Raw genomic sequence first — 15,871 nt, 5'->3', positions numbered from 1 at the left:
CCTTTTCATGAACTATGAGTCATTCCCCTGTTCCAGAGAGTGTTTCCTGAGCTTCATAAATATTAATCATACTCCCTAAATTCTAACAGACAGTTTCCTCAAACGTGAATGATGCTTCTCAACTTCACTCTGTATTTTCTCTATTCAGTCACATTGTTGACTACCATGGAAGAAAACGATATTCCATATAGATGAACACTCCTGATAACCAAACCTTAGCCACTTCAAACCCCAAGACATGCTTTCATTCATTCACCCAAAAACACTCCTGGACCACAAACCAGGAATTGTGCTGGGCCTTGAATACAGTGATAAATAAAGCAAAAATATGCCCTCAAAATAGCTTACATTCTAGAGGATGTTGAATAGAATTTGGCCTAAAATTTATCCCAAGAGTCTTAAAAGGGGGTATATGTGTAAAAAATGTTATGTTAGAACTTCTAATTTCATTACAAGTAGAACTTCTAATTTCATTTTTATCTTGTATATGTTTTTATGATAAAACAATATATGAGTTTAGAACACATGTATAAATAAATAAATCTATAAATAAATAAAAATACACATCTATTCAAAGTGAGTATCCCCAAAATTTTTACTAAGGAGGTGTACCATTATAAAAAGGTTAGAGACCCTGACTGAGCACACTTTGGGAGGCCTCCTTTTTGAAAAAATCAGTCTGTCATCCTCACGAACACTTTCCTGACTGCTCAGCAGCTGCCTGGGAGTTGATCATAAAAATTAGTATATGCTTTTAGCTGGTCTGGCTGAATTTAGAGATCATACGCTAGGGGTTTTCTTTCACAGAAGCAGTAGGGCCCAGAACAAGACATGATTCGAGGAAGCCATTTCCCAGTTTGGCAAAGGAGTTAGCCGTGTTTTTGAAAGTGTGATTCTGAGTCACCATCACTGTGGGAAGGGCCTTGTGAAAATGCAGAATCCTGGGCTGAGGATCTGGATGTTTTAGATCATTATCCCCCAGGGCAGGGCCTCAATTCTGGGCTCTTATTAACAGCAAGGTCCCAAGGAGATTGCCAAGCACTGTAGGGGTGGACAACCTAGGAAGGAGGAGACGGACACTTGGCCAGTGTCTCCGTGTTCCCAGCACAGGCTTGCTCCTTCATACGGGTCATCTCTGCTGTCGGAGCAGGAACCATGGTGCTCAAGAACAGCTGTGCCATGCTTTGACCCCACGCAGCTGTGGACTGCTGATCTTGCTAATTTGGGGACTGCTTTTAAGGGGCTTGTTTTTATCTCTTCCTTTGATTTCAGACTGTTTGTCATCATTTCTGACTGCCTTCAGTGTGATCACTACTAATCTTTCTGCCATTCTTCCTCATCCCCCTCTAATTTCTGCTTTTAATTCGCTGTGGGCTGGGAGACTACAGAAATGGGCTTGTTAGGAGTGTGTGTTAATTAAGAGTCAATTAAACATAGTTAAAGTGCATTGCTTTGTGACTGGTGTTTCCGCTGCTTCAAGCCTGTTTTGCTTCCTTCCTGCTTCTCAACTGAGTTCCAGAAGGCGGATTGAGGGACGCCTGACCTCTGGAGAAGTGGGGCACCAGGATATTTACTTTCTTGTCACATTTCACTGCTGTCAAAACTCAGAGGGTCTAGCTGGCCCCCCAGAGGAGCCAGCATGCTTAATGATTCAGGACACCTGGGTCTGACCCGCTCCCCTTACGTTTCTCTGGGCTCAGAGTGATTTACGGGAAGAGGGGCTAGGATCCAAGAGACAGGAGACAGGGCGCACTCTGCGGTGTGGACCAGAAAGTAGGAATCCGCTCCTCTGAGAAATACACTAATTTCCAGTTCTTCAAGGGCCCAGATCCGTCCGCATCTGATAGCTATGGAGACTCAGCCATGACACCCACAGGCGTATCTGAACAGGGGTTGTAGAGGTGGGGGCAGCTAAGTGATTGATATGGGAGGAGGGCAGAGAGCTATCTCTAGCCTGGAAGGCATAATCAAAATATTTAACACTAACGTTCATTCTGTACAAAAATACTGCTATTTTTTTAAAAAAACTTCCAGTGTAGAACAATATCTTTAGAGCCTAAGCTTTGTCTGTGATGCCATTGTTAAATGATGTAAAGACAGTCCTGAAGATCATAAAACTTTCCTCCTCATCGTGTATTGGGAAATAAAACTTAATCATCCTTCCGATACCCCAGGATCTTTCACCCTTCCTTTATTATACATAAACATACAATCTTTTGAACGGAGACGTCTCTTTTGTCTTTCCAAAGTTATAAAATGAAAAAAACAAAACAAAAAAAAACAAAATGGGAACCCGAAGTCAATGTTATTTTACTTCACGGGGTTCTGGGTTCGTTGTGGGCTAATTTCTTATTTCTTTCCCAGAAAAAAAAAAAAGTAATATCCTTAGCTAATATTCCAGGTCGGGACATGCATGACTAAAGCTGAAAAGTGTGTTTATTTCAGGGAAAAAAAAAATAAAAGGAATTTTGAAAAGAGGCGAAAAACGAAAGGTACTTGTATGCACGGAGGGATCATACTGATCCATTTTCAATGCTTAATTACAAATCTGCTCCAACTAATTTCCTGATTGTGCCCACAGCTGCTGTTCTTTTGTCACCAGTTTATTTTTCTTTGAAAATCTGAAAGGCATCAAGGCTGGCCCTGAAAGTCATCAGGAGCAGAACTGGTGTCCCAGATGCCTCATTATTGGTCTCGTTTGCCAGCCTGTTTGGTTGTTTATGTCTTGCATTCAAATCATTTATTTTGCTCAGACCTTCTTTGCTTTGAAAATGATTGTAGAACACAGGACTGCTTTTATCACTCAACCGTTTGCCCTGCCGTGTAACAGGAACATCATGGTTTAATCAACATCACAATTCCCCATAATCTCTGGGCAGGCCTTGTTTAGTAAATATCAAAAAGTGTAGAGCTCCAAAGACTCTTTCACAGTGACCCAGGGGTCTGAGTTTCTTTGCTGGAAGGCAGAAATGTTGTTCACATGAAATCATAGTGGTTTTGGAAGATTTTCATCTGTAAGTCTAAATGTCATATGGAATGGTTTGGAACTTGCAAAGGTTTTGCTTTCACATCCAAGATAATTGGCTGCTAAAACCAGCCAAAACCCTGGGTGAAGAGAGGGGGGCACAGTATGGCTATTAATAAAATGCATAGTACTGCAAGCAGCATGATGGGAAACTCAAACGCTGGTGCCTGGGAGTCAGAGAGACTCAAGTTCAAATACTGACTTGAGCAAGTTGTCTTAACCTTTTGTACCTCAATGGTCCCAAATGTAAAAGAGAAATGAGTAACATTTAATTTCTAGAGTTTAATGAAAAATCACATTAGCTAATGCTTGGAAAGGCCTAGACAAGAAGGCCAGGCACATGGTCAACTTAAAAAACAAGAGCTGTTATTATTACTATTATTTGTTTCTTGGAAGAAAACAAACTAGTTGTTCAGCTAAATATTTCTCTTACCTTTTTGATTAAAACCTGTACTGCGGAAAACAATCCAAGCAAGTGTGAAGGGATATTGTTATAGTAACTGTTATAGGTAGGGTGACCACATAGTTTATGGTCCAAACCAGGATACTCTGAGAGTGAAAATGTGCATTGTGAATAATCACAGCAGGGCATTAGGCATAAATCAAGACCATTGCAGGCAAATTACAACATACTGTTCCTTGTCATTAGAACTTCAAACTGACAAAGTATTAGAACTGGAAATAACCTTTGATATTAATATTTCTAGTTCAAAGTTCCATCCAGTCTTACAGATGAGGAAAATAAAGTCCAGAGAAGCAATGTAACTTTCTGAGGTCACTCAGGTACTAGTTGAAAACCAGAGTCTGGAATATTGTTCTTTAATTTTAACTCCAGTGACTGTAGTTCTGTTTTCGATTATCTTTAGCAAGACTGAGCACTTTTCTTTTTCCTTATTTCTTCTGCTGAAAGAGTCCCAAATCATCCTACTTTTTCTGCCTCCATTTCATCTGCCTCTTTGAGCAGATGAAGCCTGAACAAAGCTATCCTCTGAAAGGAAGGCTTGTCATTTTGTTAACCTAAATCCCTTATGCTTTTGTTAAAGGCTGTTTTCTCTATTTATTCAGTCCTGGGCTGAGAGAGAAGGAGAGCAACTATTTCCTACCATCTTTCTATTAAGGAAGTTCTTTTCAGTCTCTCTTGATTATTCTTTACTCTATTTTCCTTTGGGATCAGTGAGTTACAGTTAGTTCTTAACCAGGATACCCTCTTTTAAATCATTTTTCCAAAATATCTCACCAGGATGTATCTGTTTCTAAGACCCTGGAAATTGCACACGTGAATATCCATCTTTAATCCCTATTAATTATACAGTAGGTATTATATTTACCTCATCTAGATTTCAGTGGCTTTCACTCCAGGCAATTTTGTTGCATTATTTAGACAAGGCAAATATTCCATGTACAGGACGACTTCAAAGAGACAAGGGAACCACATGATCAGAAATCACTGGCGTCAGGCCCTCCTAAAGGTACATCACCAGCCTCTCTTTAATGAAGACCACATTTTACAACAATGCTCCCATGCACATGCAAATTTATGTAGATTGTTTACTTAGACTAGCGCTTTTGTACATCAATCTCGCTGTGCACCCTCCTCTCCTTTTTGCCTTGAAAGAGATAATGTGGCTATTCCAGTCATCTGTCTTCGGGTTTTATGGTCTGGAGTGCCCATAAAGATGACAAGGGCTGCGTTTCACAGGCAGCAGCCTTCCACTGCCCTGGCCATGTTGTGTCGAACTAGATGAGACACACTGCTGAACCGGATAGGGTCCGTGCTCTCCTCCAGGATGTATAGTTGGGTGACAAGTGAGGCACCAACTTGGACAGTCATGCAAGTCCTGGCTGCTGCTGAGCATTGCTGGGGGGATATCCACGGAATGCTCTTCTGTACCCTTCAAAGTTGGCCAGTCCGACACACTGCCGGTCCACGCTGTTCTTCTCACTTAGATTTACCTTGGGTTGGGGTGGGGTGGGGTGGGGCATCTTTCCATAGTTCTGATTACAAGCCCATTTTTGGAAGAAAGGGCTAAGACATCCAAATGACAAATTGTTTATTTACCACAAACCTGGTTAGAACTGAAGGGGACCCCAAAACTACACCTGCTGAGAAGATACCATTTCAATGATTTATTTCATTTAAAGAAGCACCGTGAGTCCCGGTTAAGAATTCAGACTGATGTCAGATAGATTTGAGTTTAATCCCAATGTCTTCCACTGTATGACAAGGTTCTTAACATCCCTCTGACTCAGTTTCTCCATCTGTAAATTGGGAATGGAATCTGCCTTGTGGGAGTCTGTGTGGGTTAAATGCAATGAAGCACATAAATCTCTTAGCATAATGATTAGCATGTTACAAGAACAAAAAAAGACTTTGGCAATGATTTCATTTTTTAATAGGGTACTGTGAAATAAAGGTACCTGATTTTGTTTAGTTGTTTTTTTAAAAAAACCAAAAAACACAAGACTCAGGAAGCGGAATTCTAACTGTGTGGCCTCTCCCCTGCATGGAGTCTGGGGGAGGAGGGCAGTGTGGCTGACCACACCACATCCACACACAGAGGGATGAAAGGGAATGTCTATAACCAGAGGTCTAGGTGGCTTGGAGACAGAGGCCAACAGGGCACCCTCTCTATACAGAAAGTGCAAGCACCAACCACTCTGCTCAGCATTGGAGACTTCCCCTCAAGCCCCTGACCATGTTTTTAGGCTCACTGTGGATTTCCCTCATTCATGGTTCTACTAACACTGCATGCGTCCCCACGTCCACACCTTGACCTTCTGAACGCTTATTCTCTTTATCGAGAACACCCTCCCTTCCAACCTTTGTCTAAAATTCAGTCCATTAAAATGCCTTTCAGTGAAGACCTTTCTTGCCTTTTTTTTTTTTTTTTGAAGGTTAGGGTTTTAAACAAATAATAGTAAAAATCATCTCCTGTGAACATCCCCAATCCAGAAGGGGTTTACCCTCCTTCCTTCCCCTCCTGAGGGTACTAACTGTGAGAAGTTCCTTGCGGGAGACTGTCTTCTTATACTGTTCTCTTTGGAAGACCATAAACTCCTGACAGCAAGGAAGCCTGTGTGAGAGGCTGAGGATAGTGATTTGAGGAACTGGGCAGCAGGGACAATAGAAGACAGAGACAAATGATGCTGCATGGCCAGACAGAAGCAAAAGGGGAGGACAGTAAGAGGGGAAGACATGCTCAAAACTGCCTAGCTGATCAGAATTATGTCGATCTCATTTCCACTCCAGGCTCATCTCTAGTTTGTTATGGTGACCTTATCTCTATGGGCTTCCCTGGTGACTCAGATGGTAAAGAATCTGCCTGCAATGTGGGAGACCCAGGTTTGATCCCTGGATCAGGAAGATCCCCTGAAGAAGGGAATGGCAACCTACTCAGTATTCTTATCTGGAGAATTCCATGGACAGAATTGCCTGGCTGGCTACAATCCATGAGGTCACAAAGAGTCAGACCTGACTGAGCGACTAACACTTTCACTATCTCTATATATACGGCAAGATCTAATAACTCAATTCATAGCACACCTTATAAACGGTTGCCTGAGAGTTCATGAGGAACCACAGCTTCCAGAACCAAGTAAGAGAAGGGTCCCCTCCCAGGACCACCAGGTGTCCATCCCTGGGGACATCAGTGAGCAGGATACATCAGCTCATGCAGGCCACATTCACTTTGATTCTCAGCCACGAAGAAACCGCAGGCCTCTCTGTGTTTATGGAAACCCTGGGCCACAGTGCATCTGGTTTACAATCCCTGAGCTGAAAGCAGAGACAGCCCTGTTGCTCTCACAACTCTGTGCCCTCCATCCACAGCCAAAGAGTCAGTGTGGGCTCAGGTTTCATGGTCAGACACGGAGGCCCTCCAGGTATATTCCAATGGTCCATTTGATGTGAAATCTTGCAGCTTGACCAAGAGTCAATGACCTCGAGAGTGGCCATTTAACCTCCATTATTTGGTTTATATTGGTAATATTTACACTGGGAACTTGATTAAAGCTGCCCTCTTGGTAAAAACAGAATCCGATACGTATCTGAAACCCCCACCTTCTCCACCCAGTGTCAGGTGTCGTCTGCTTCACTTCTCCCTTAATTGGCAGACTGGCCTCCACTTTCCCTGCGTCCACCTCTCTCTCTGAATGTGTGCAGTGCCTTGCGCACTTTATCCCCCACTTTATCCCCGCACTTATCTGTACCTTCATCCCCCACCTCTATGCTTGAAAGTGAACAGGTTAGGAGCTGCTGCTAAGTTGAGTCCAAGGACAGTTAGTCTGTTGTAAAGTCTATTCGTCATAAGGTGCAGGAAAAACTTCGAATATCCTCCTCCTTTGTGTTCTGAGTAACAGTATCAATGTGCAGCCCTGTACACAGCCCAGCTCCCACCTTCCCAAGGGCACTGCTCTCTCAGGAAGGAACGCAGTGGCCATTGGTTCAAGATAACCCTCCTCTACCTACCTGAAAATTTTATCCATATCACTTTTCAGATCAATATGTCTGTAAAATTGAAGGGGAAGCTACTTGAAATGTTTGTCTGCTGACATGTGTAGGAATTCTCCATCTCTTGACTGGCCCAGTTTAGCAAGTTTTCTTCGATTACTCCCTTTAAATGCAGGACAGCCTGTGAGCAGATATGCCTGGAGGGAACTTTAAAAACCAGTGTGGGCGCATTCAGGGTGGATGCTGAGATAGGAGTCACACATGAAAACACAGAAGTTAAATAATATTGTGAGACTGGGTTGGGGAAAACTGCTGTCCTCTGCATCTGAAGACCAAGCTTTGCCACGAGTGAGCTTTGGTGTTCGCAGTAAGTCACACAACCTTCTGGGTCTCCTGGACTTCCCTTCTAAAGGGGAAGGATTGGCCCAGAAATTAAATTAGATCAATTTCAGCCTGACTGAAAATTTGTGACTCCAATGATATTAATATCAAACAACAACCTAAGGGTATTGCAAGACTGAGTATGATGAAGGTACAAATGCAAAGTTGCATCAGAGGAGGGGAAGATGGATTTCATGAGCTGCTGGTGCTGGGAAGGGGCTACACTACAGAGCATGGATAACCCAGCGGCACTTATTCTGTGTCCTTGGCTTTATGGTTCCTGCTCCAGCTGTATGGTGTGAGACACAGATGGTACGATATTCCGGGTGGGATGGCTTTCCTTTTGCAGAGATCAGGGGTCAACCTTTCAACTAGGGATTGTTTCTCCTATGTCTCAGGCATTTGATTTCATGTCATCCTTACAATCCTCTGAGTCTGGTATTATTGTTCCCATTTTACAGATGAAATTGGGCATGCAGAGGGTCTGTTTCCTCCTGTCACATAGAACAGCGGTCCTCAACCTTTTTGGTACCAGCCAGGGGCCAATATCGTGGAAGACAATTTTTCTCCAGATTTGGTGTGTGTGTGCCAGGGGCAGGGGGAGGAGGGGGCGGGGATGGTTTGGGGATGATTTGAGCACATTACATTTATTCTGACTTTATGTCTAATCTAATGCTGCCACTAATCTGGCAGGAGGTATGGGCCCATGGCCCAGAGGTTGGAGACCCTGACATAGAAGATAGAGGCAGAATGTGAGTCTAGCTGTGTCCTTCCAGCTGAGTCACAGTGCAGGCCCCCAGTGTCCCCAAGGAGCAACCCAAAATGAGACCAATGCCTTCACCAAGGGAGCCAGCTGTGGCCTCGCTTACCACAAATACTGCACACCATGGAAAACAAAAGGCACACACAATACACTAAAGAAGCACCCAGTCTATCTCCTGCAAAATGAAAGAGCCTATGCTTCTCCAGAAGGCAGGAGCAAAGCCAAGTGCTTGGAAAGAAAGAAAAGTGATGAGCATAGCAACATGTTAAAAGCCTGTATCAAAAGGAAAAAAGGCTACTGGCTAAAAAATACCCGGACCACTGATGCCTTTTCATTGAACCCAGGAGAGTGGATGTACCTCACAGGAAATGAAAGGCAAGGAAACTTCTCTCTGCTCTGCCCTCCCATCCACCTGCCATCAGCAGCTGCTCACAGTTTGGGCTGACCAGGCAGAGGCCTAAAGAGGAGGTAGAGACTCCTGTGTAAGTCACTTGACTACATGTTCTTTGGCAACCCCACCCCCACCCCATCAGGACACCCCAGTGATGTTCACACAGCCAGACTTTACTATCCCTTTGGGAGCTAAATTGTGAGTGTGCAACCAAGAAAGTGAGTGTGTGTGTGTGTGTGTGTGTGTGTGTGTGTGTCGTGGGGTGGGAGTAGTGGGATGGTAGGTGCCTCTTCAGATGCTGGACAGCTGCTCCCATACACTATAGAAGAAATAACAAATTATTGGTAATTGTGTGATAAATTACAATTTTTCAAGATCATAGTCTTTTTTGTATTTCTAGCCAAAGACTCTCTTTCCCCTTATCTAAACAATCAGGATTTGGTTCTCTCAAATCCCAACCTTCTCTGTCTGCGAAGGTTATTATTGGCTTGGTTAAACAAAGTACTTGTTTATAATAGATATAATAGATGATGGAGTCATTTTGAAATTACACAGTTGGTATAATAAAACCAGTTAAAACCTTATTTAAAAAATGTCACAGTTGGTCAAATGTATTAATGGCATATGGTTTAGTTTTCTCTCTTTTTTTTCCCCCAGAACAATATGTGCATTCTCATTTCACAGAGTGAGTAGAGGATTAATGGAGCAAGATAAACTTTCGCCTGGCTTTTCTTCTAGACAATCTACACTTTCATTAACTGCCTCGAGCTTTATTTATCTCCTTTCTCCATCTTCTCCGTCTTGTCTTTCTCTTCCCCATAGCACCCAATTATGGAATTCCTAAAATTCTGGGTAATATAAGAGATAAATATTATATCATGTAGAGCATGTTTGAGAGGAAAAAGTTAATGCAGAAATTACACACAACATAAACAGAATGCCCACAACTGGCAGGCGTAATTATTTTTCTCCTGTTGATATTACCAACTGTAATAATAAAGTTTAAAATGTGCCTCAAAACATAATATTTCAGCTGCATGTAGTCATCATACCAGTGAAGAATGTAATTGCATTATTTGTCTCCTCTGAAAGCTCTCACTCATAGCTACACCTTTTCTAAGATTTCTATTTGGAGATTTGCTTGATAGTTTCTAGAGATAATGTATCAAGGGAAGGTTTGAAGTCAGGGCTCACCGGGCTAAGCAGACTGTACCTGATCAAGTGGGTCATCCCAGAACGGTGCCAGGGCTCTGCCTGGAGCTTGGAGATGCCATCTCTAATCTACAGTTCTGCCATGAATTTGTTTTTTGTCATAAATGAAGCATGGGGCTGTGCTTTAATTTTCCTCACTGCCCTCTGTCAAGTAATAACCATAAATATTGTCCTGAATCATTAAGTCACAACCTGAAACGTGATCCTGCCCAGCTCCCAATCAGACGGCCATCTGGAAGATGAAAGAAGTCTATTTGGGTTTCAGAATGATCCAGACTCTAATTTGTAGTAACAGTCTTAACAGGCTGTTTCAGAGACATTAACCAGTGACTTGTCTCAGATTCTCAAGGAAGGTCCATTATCCACAGTTGGAGGTATTTGCTTCAAGCAGAACTGTGAATTGTAACTGTTGGAAAACTACCAGACTCTGTGGCTTTCAATCAAATGCCATGTTCTTCCATGGACACTAGATTTCTACCCAAGGGCAAGAATATATGCATAAAGCAGATGCATACATAATATACGTCCAAATATTCTCCATGTCACAAAGAAAGCAAATATTTCAAAAGAAGAAAACAAATTGCAGCTTCTACAAGCAAACAACAAAACAACATGATAGATATATAATTTTCCTATCACCCTGAGGTTACTTTAGTGGAGAAAAATAAATCGTACTCTTGTTTTGCTGTAGAAATAATCCTGTAAACACAAAGAGAAAGACTTTATCAGAAGTCTGGAAACATATGCTTAAGCATGAGTATACCACTGATCAAAGGGATCAAGCAATTGCATCGAATATCTGAACTTCCTGGTCATTAGAGAAGCAAGCAATATCAATAGGAGATGCCTTTCCATTTCTACTTGGCTTTGAATTAGAAGACCAAAGAAAGAAAACAACAGGGGGAGATCATGTTTCTTCTCTTCTCTGAATTACACATTGCATCATTCTCGACAAGGGAGTGTGTTATTTAACTTTTGAACATTACAAGTGCACTAAAAAATAAAATAACAATTTTCATGTATAAATGCATGAAGTAAATGATATTTTAGACAAATGAGTGTGTCAGTGATGAGTTGGAGCAAAACTAAACCAACCTTGACAGCAAAAGAGTGTTTATCACCTTCAGGGAAGAAAATTTCATACCAACTTTGAGATTTCTTTTTTATTTGCCTCAAAATTTGTTCAGCTTCTCTCACTGTCAGTAACTGGAAATACATATTAAATATTAATAATAATTAACGGCATGGAAAAGATAGATAAAAAGAAATTTAAATGCATTTCATAGTCTTATTTAATCCTGATTTGAGCAAACAGATTTCAAGAAAAAAGTCCATAGTTTAAGGCAATCATGAAAATCTGAACATTGACTGAGTATTAGTGTTAAGGAATAATTATTAACCTTGTTAGATGTGATGCCATTATGATAATACTTTTTCTATACAGTTCTTATCTTTTAGATACCAAAGTATTTAGGAATGACATGACATGCTGCCTGAGATTGGCTGTAAAATACTCCAGAAAGATAGTAGGTGATGGGAGATGAAATATACTGTAAATAATATTTGTAAAATGTCAATGGTTATTGAAGAGCAGTGGTGGATACTTATGGTTCATTACCCCTTCTTTTTCTACTTTTATGTTTGCTTGTAATTTTTTTGGTAATAAAATACGTTGAAAGGTATTGATTAAGATTCTAGAGCAGTGGTTCCCATCCAAGGTGACTTGGCTCCCTTATTCCTCCTAAATTCATATAGTAAATTCTGGAGAAATTTTTGGTTGTATAATAACAGTTGGAAGGTAGAATGGTACTGGCATCTAATGTATGAAGCGAGGCCAGAGATGCTGCTAAATAACCGGCAATGAAGAGGACAGCCCCCCAACAAAGAATTATCACCCAGCCCCGAAAGTCAACAGTGCCGAGACTGAGAAACTCTGGCCTAGACTGTGTCCTGTTAGGATAGAGTTGATAAATAGATTAAAAACTCTACACCTTTATAGAGTTTATAGTCTTCCAAAGAGAATAGGACAAGACAAATAGCTATCCTTCAAGGCACTCTGCCCTGGCCTCTGGTGGGGAGAACTTCTCATAGTCAGTGCTCTCCAGGATGAACTCCTTCTTGTTGGGGTGTTCAAGGAGAAGCCATTGTTAGTACTTAATTATAACACTGTCCTCCAAAGAGGTTAAGAAAGGTCTTCCTCAGGAAGGCATTTTAATGGACAACTGCTGCTGCTAAGTCGCTTCAGTTGTGTCCGACTCTTCATCCCCACAGACTGTAGCCCACCAGGCTCCTCTGTCCATGGGATTCTCCAGGCAAGAATACTGGAGTGGGCTGCCATTTCCTTCTCCAGGGAATCTTCCCTGCCCAGGGATTGAACCCTGGTCTCTTAAGTCTCCTTCATTGGCAGGCAGGTTCTTTACCACTAGTGCCATGTGAGAAGCCCCTTAATGGACTGTTTAGTTGAGTCTCTCAGTCGCGTCCAACTCTGTGACCCCATGGACTGCAGTGCACCAGGCTTACATGTCCATCACCAACTCCCAGAGGTTGCTCAAACTGATGTCCATCGAGTTGGTGATGCCATCCAACCATCTCATCCTCTGTCGTCCCCTTCTCCTCCTGCCTTCAATCTTTCCCAGCCTCAGGGTCTTTTCCAATGAGTCAGTTCTTCACATCAGGTGGCCAAAGTATTGGAGTTTCAGCTTCAGCATCAGTCCTTCCAATGAATATTCAGGATTGATCTCCTTTAGGATGGACTGGTTGGATCTCCTTGCAGTCCAAGGCACTCTCAAGAGTCTTCTCCAACACCACAGTTCAAAAGCTCAGTTTCGGTGCTCAGCTTTCTTTACAGTCCAACTCTCACATCCATACATGTCTACTGGAAGAACCATAGCTTTGACTAGACGGACCTTTGTTGGCAAAGTAATGTCTCTGCTTTTTAATATGCTGTCTAGGTTAATGGACTAAGTTTTAGACAAAGATTGGAAGGAAAGGTGTTCCTGATAAAGAGAATAAAGAGCATAGAAGACCAAGATGTGAAGGCAGGGAAGCACGCAGCGCTAGTGGGAACCACGAATGAGGGAAATCCATGATGTGCCTGAAAACATGGTCGGGGGCTCAAGGGGGAGTCTCAATGCTGAGCAGAATGGTTGGTGCTTATACTTTCTGTGTAGAGAGGGTGCCCTATTGGCCTCTGTCTCCAAGCCATCTGGAGCTCTGCTTATAGATGTTCCCTTTCAGCCATCTGCATATGGGTGTGGTGTGGTCAGCTCCCCGAGGGCTCCACACAGGAGAGAGAGCAGAAACAGCAGAAAGAGGTGGAGCTGAGTGTGCTCAAGGGGCAGCAGGCATTCCCACCCCTGGAGTGCTTGTTATGCCCTGCTCTAGGCACCTTCCGGGCAACATCATCTTTAATCCATATAACAACCCTGAGAGGGAGGTAGCAGCAGCCCCATCATGAGTTAAAGACTCTCTAACTTGGTGAGAAATGTGGCGTTTCCTAAGGTCCCATGGCTCCTAAGTGTCATATGTGTGGTTTGGAGCCAGAACTGATTCTAAAGGCACACACTGAGCTTCACCCTAACCTTCCCATCTTCATGGGGCGGTAATAGCAGCCATGAGAGTGAGTGAGATGCTCCAGGCTGGAAGCTCCGTGCTGGCCTGGCTGTGGAGATGGGCAGTCCTGGTACAAATCCTCACAGGCTGAGACTGAGGCCAGGTGGACCAGGAGGGAGGGAGCAGGCACCACTGTTTCAGGTCAGGCTACTGGAGCTGTGACCTAACTGAAGGAAGGGAAACTGCACACCCCAGCTGACGGCTATGCCATCGACCCCGGGAGTGTGCTGGTCTTGGGGCTTTGAGACGCTTATGGTACTGGAGCATTTGGCCAGGGAGTTATTAGGAGGTAGAGAAAGAGCAGGAAAGCTGCCAATTCCAGGTCAGAGCTCCCAAATGGAGCCCTGGCTAAGAGGCACTTTGGGTGGTCCAGAATTGGTGCCTTCCCAGAACAAGCAGGAGATGCCTCTGTTCCCGGCTGACTCTCCCTGTGGCCCTAATCTGGCACCTGAGGCCGCTGCCTCGGCTTTGAGGGCTCATTAGTGTCCCTGTCTGGGCAGAGTGGGCTGGAAGAGCAATTGGGAGGGACAAGAAAAGCTGGAAGCCACTCACTCGAGGACTTGACAGAGCTGACAATGGACAGAGGGAAGGATCCTGGAGTGGGAGCCCATGATGCTGCTCCCCAAATGCATTGCAGACAGACTTTGATGCCTTTGAACAAGGGCTTAGAGTCACCCAGGCTCTGGCACTAACTAGCTCTGCGACCAATCACTTGACCTCTCTGAACTTCTTTTTCTTATCAACAAAATGATGGAAAAGTGACTTCTTCATAGGGTTGCTGTGAGAATTAAACAGTGAGCACTCATAGACTGCTCGGCCCAGTGCCCTACACATCTCAAGTATTCAATAGATGGGAGATTTTGCTCTTGTAATAGTTTTTCTCAGAAACATAATGCCTCAGGCTCTGTCTCAGCAAGAGGTTGTTATAATGATCCAATAAGCTCGTCTACACATATGAAAGTACGGCTTAGGCTGCAAAGCACCACAGAGACAATGGTCAGTCTTCTAAGCCATCATGTGCTGCCGTGGTTCCCTCATCTTCTTTCCTGGGTGCAAGGAAATGCTCACTGGAACATCCATGGAGATAGGAACATCCATTGAGATAGATATCCGTTGAGGGTAGTTGACTGTCACATTGGATGATTATTGGAAGAATAATCCTAACTTCAGAGAAGTTCGGAGAAGGCAATGGCACCCCACTCCAGTACTCTTGCCTGGAAAATCCCATGGACGGAGGAGCCTGGTGGGCTGCCGTCTATGGGGTCGCACAGAGTCAGACACGACTGAAGCGACTTAGCAGCAGCAGCAGCAGCAGAGAAGTTACCTGCCATGGGCAGCTTGCTTTCTACATATACCCAACATGAGAGAAGAAGCTCTACTCACAGAAGACATTGGTTTCAGAGCCTGGGAGCCTGAAGATGGAGCAACTGCTTCATCGTTCTTGTTTTCCTTACCTACCAGCCTTCCTTCCACCCCAGCTTCCTGTCTTAAACAGAACTTTTTCCCATACATGTTTGTTAGACAAGTGATTTTCTTTTTTTAACTTTTTAACAAATTGCCCAGGCAACCTAGTGAGCCAGGCTCAGGGTTGTGTGTGTAACCCTCTGCTGACCCCAACCCTGGGAGGCTCGGGGGGACACAGTGAGGAAGCCCAGGACGCCCAGCCATTTGCCTTTTCAGACCTTTGCAGTCTAGAAACTGCAGTGAGAAGCTCTGGAGAGAAGAGTCCTCATGATTGTTTACTCTTCCCTGCTTCCTGTGGGGCCTGCGGCCTCCGGCGGCCTCACCGATGGACCCTCCGAGTTCTATTCTTCAGACAACTGAACCTTCACAGAAATCTGGAGAGACGGCATGCGGTCTGAAAATGTCTTCTCTTCAGTCCGCTGAAAGTTTGGCTTTAGGTTTGGGACAAAGGTCAGGTCAGTGTTGAAGCTCCCGTCCCGGGTCACCCCAAGCTGTGAAGGTGGCCCTTCGGGTCTGCTTTGATACAGCCATTGCCATTCTCCTTGTCATCACCCCATCCTGCACCTTGGAGGC

The 15,871-nt window shown here is 43.6% G+C and overlaps 2 long non-coding RNA genes across 5 annotated transcripts in view; both read left to right on the top strand.

Moving 5' to 3' along the window:
- The window catches only part of LOC107132417 (uncharacterized), a 456,535-nt gene that overhangs the window by 314,077 nt on the left and 126,587 nt on the right, over nt 1–15,871 (top strand). The gene's annotated exons all lie outside the window — the stretch shown is intronic.
- On the top strand, nt 5,931–7,055 carry LOC132345117 (uncharacterized). The gene is made up of 2 exons (XR_009494247.1): nt 5,931–6,621; nt 6,726–7,055. It is a non-coding gene; the product is annotated as an uncharacterized lncRNA (long non-coding RNA).

This window comes from Bos taurus, chromosome 4 (assembly GCF_002263795.3).
Source record: "Bos taurus isolate L1 Dominette 01449 registration number 42190680 breed Hereford chromosome 4, ARS-UCD2.0, whole genome shotgun sequence".
Lineage (NCBI taxonomy): Eukaryota > Metazoa > Chordata > Mammalia > Artiodactyla > Bovidae > Bos > Bos taurus.
Note: the sequence above shows the minus strand (reverse complement) of the source record. Positions and strands in the feature narration are given on the sequence as shown.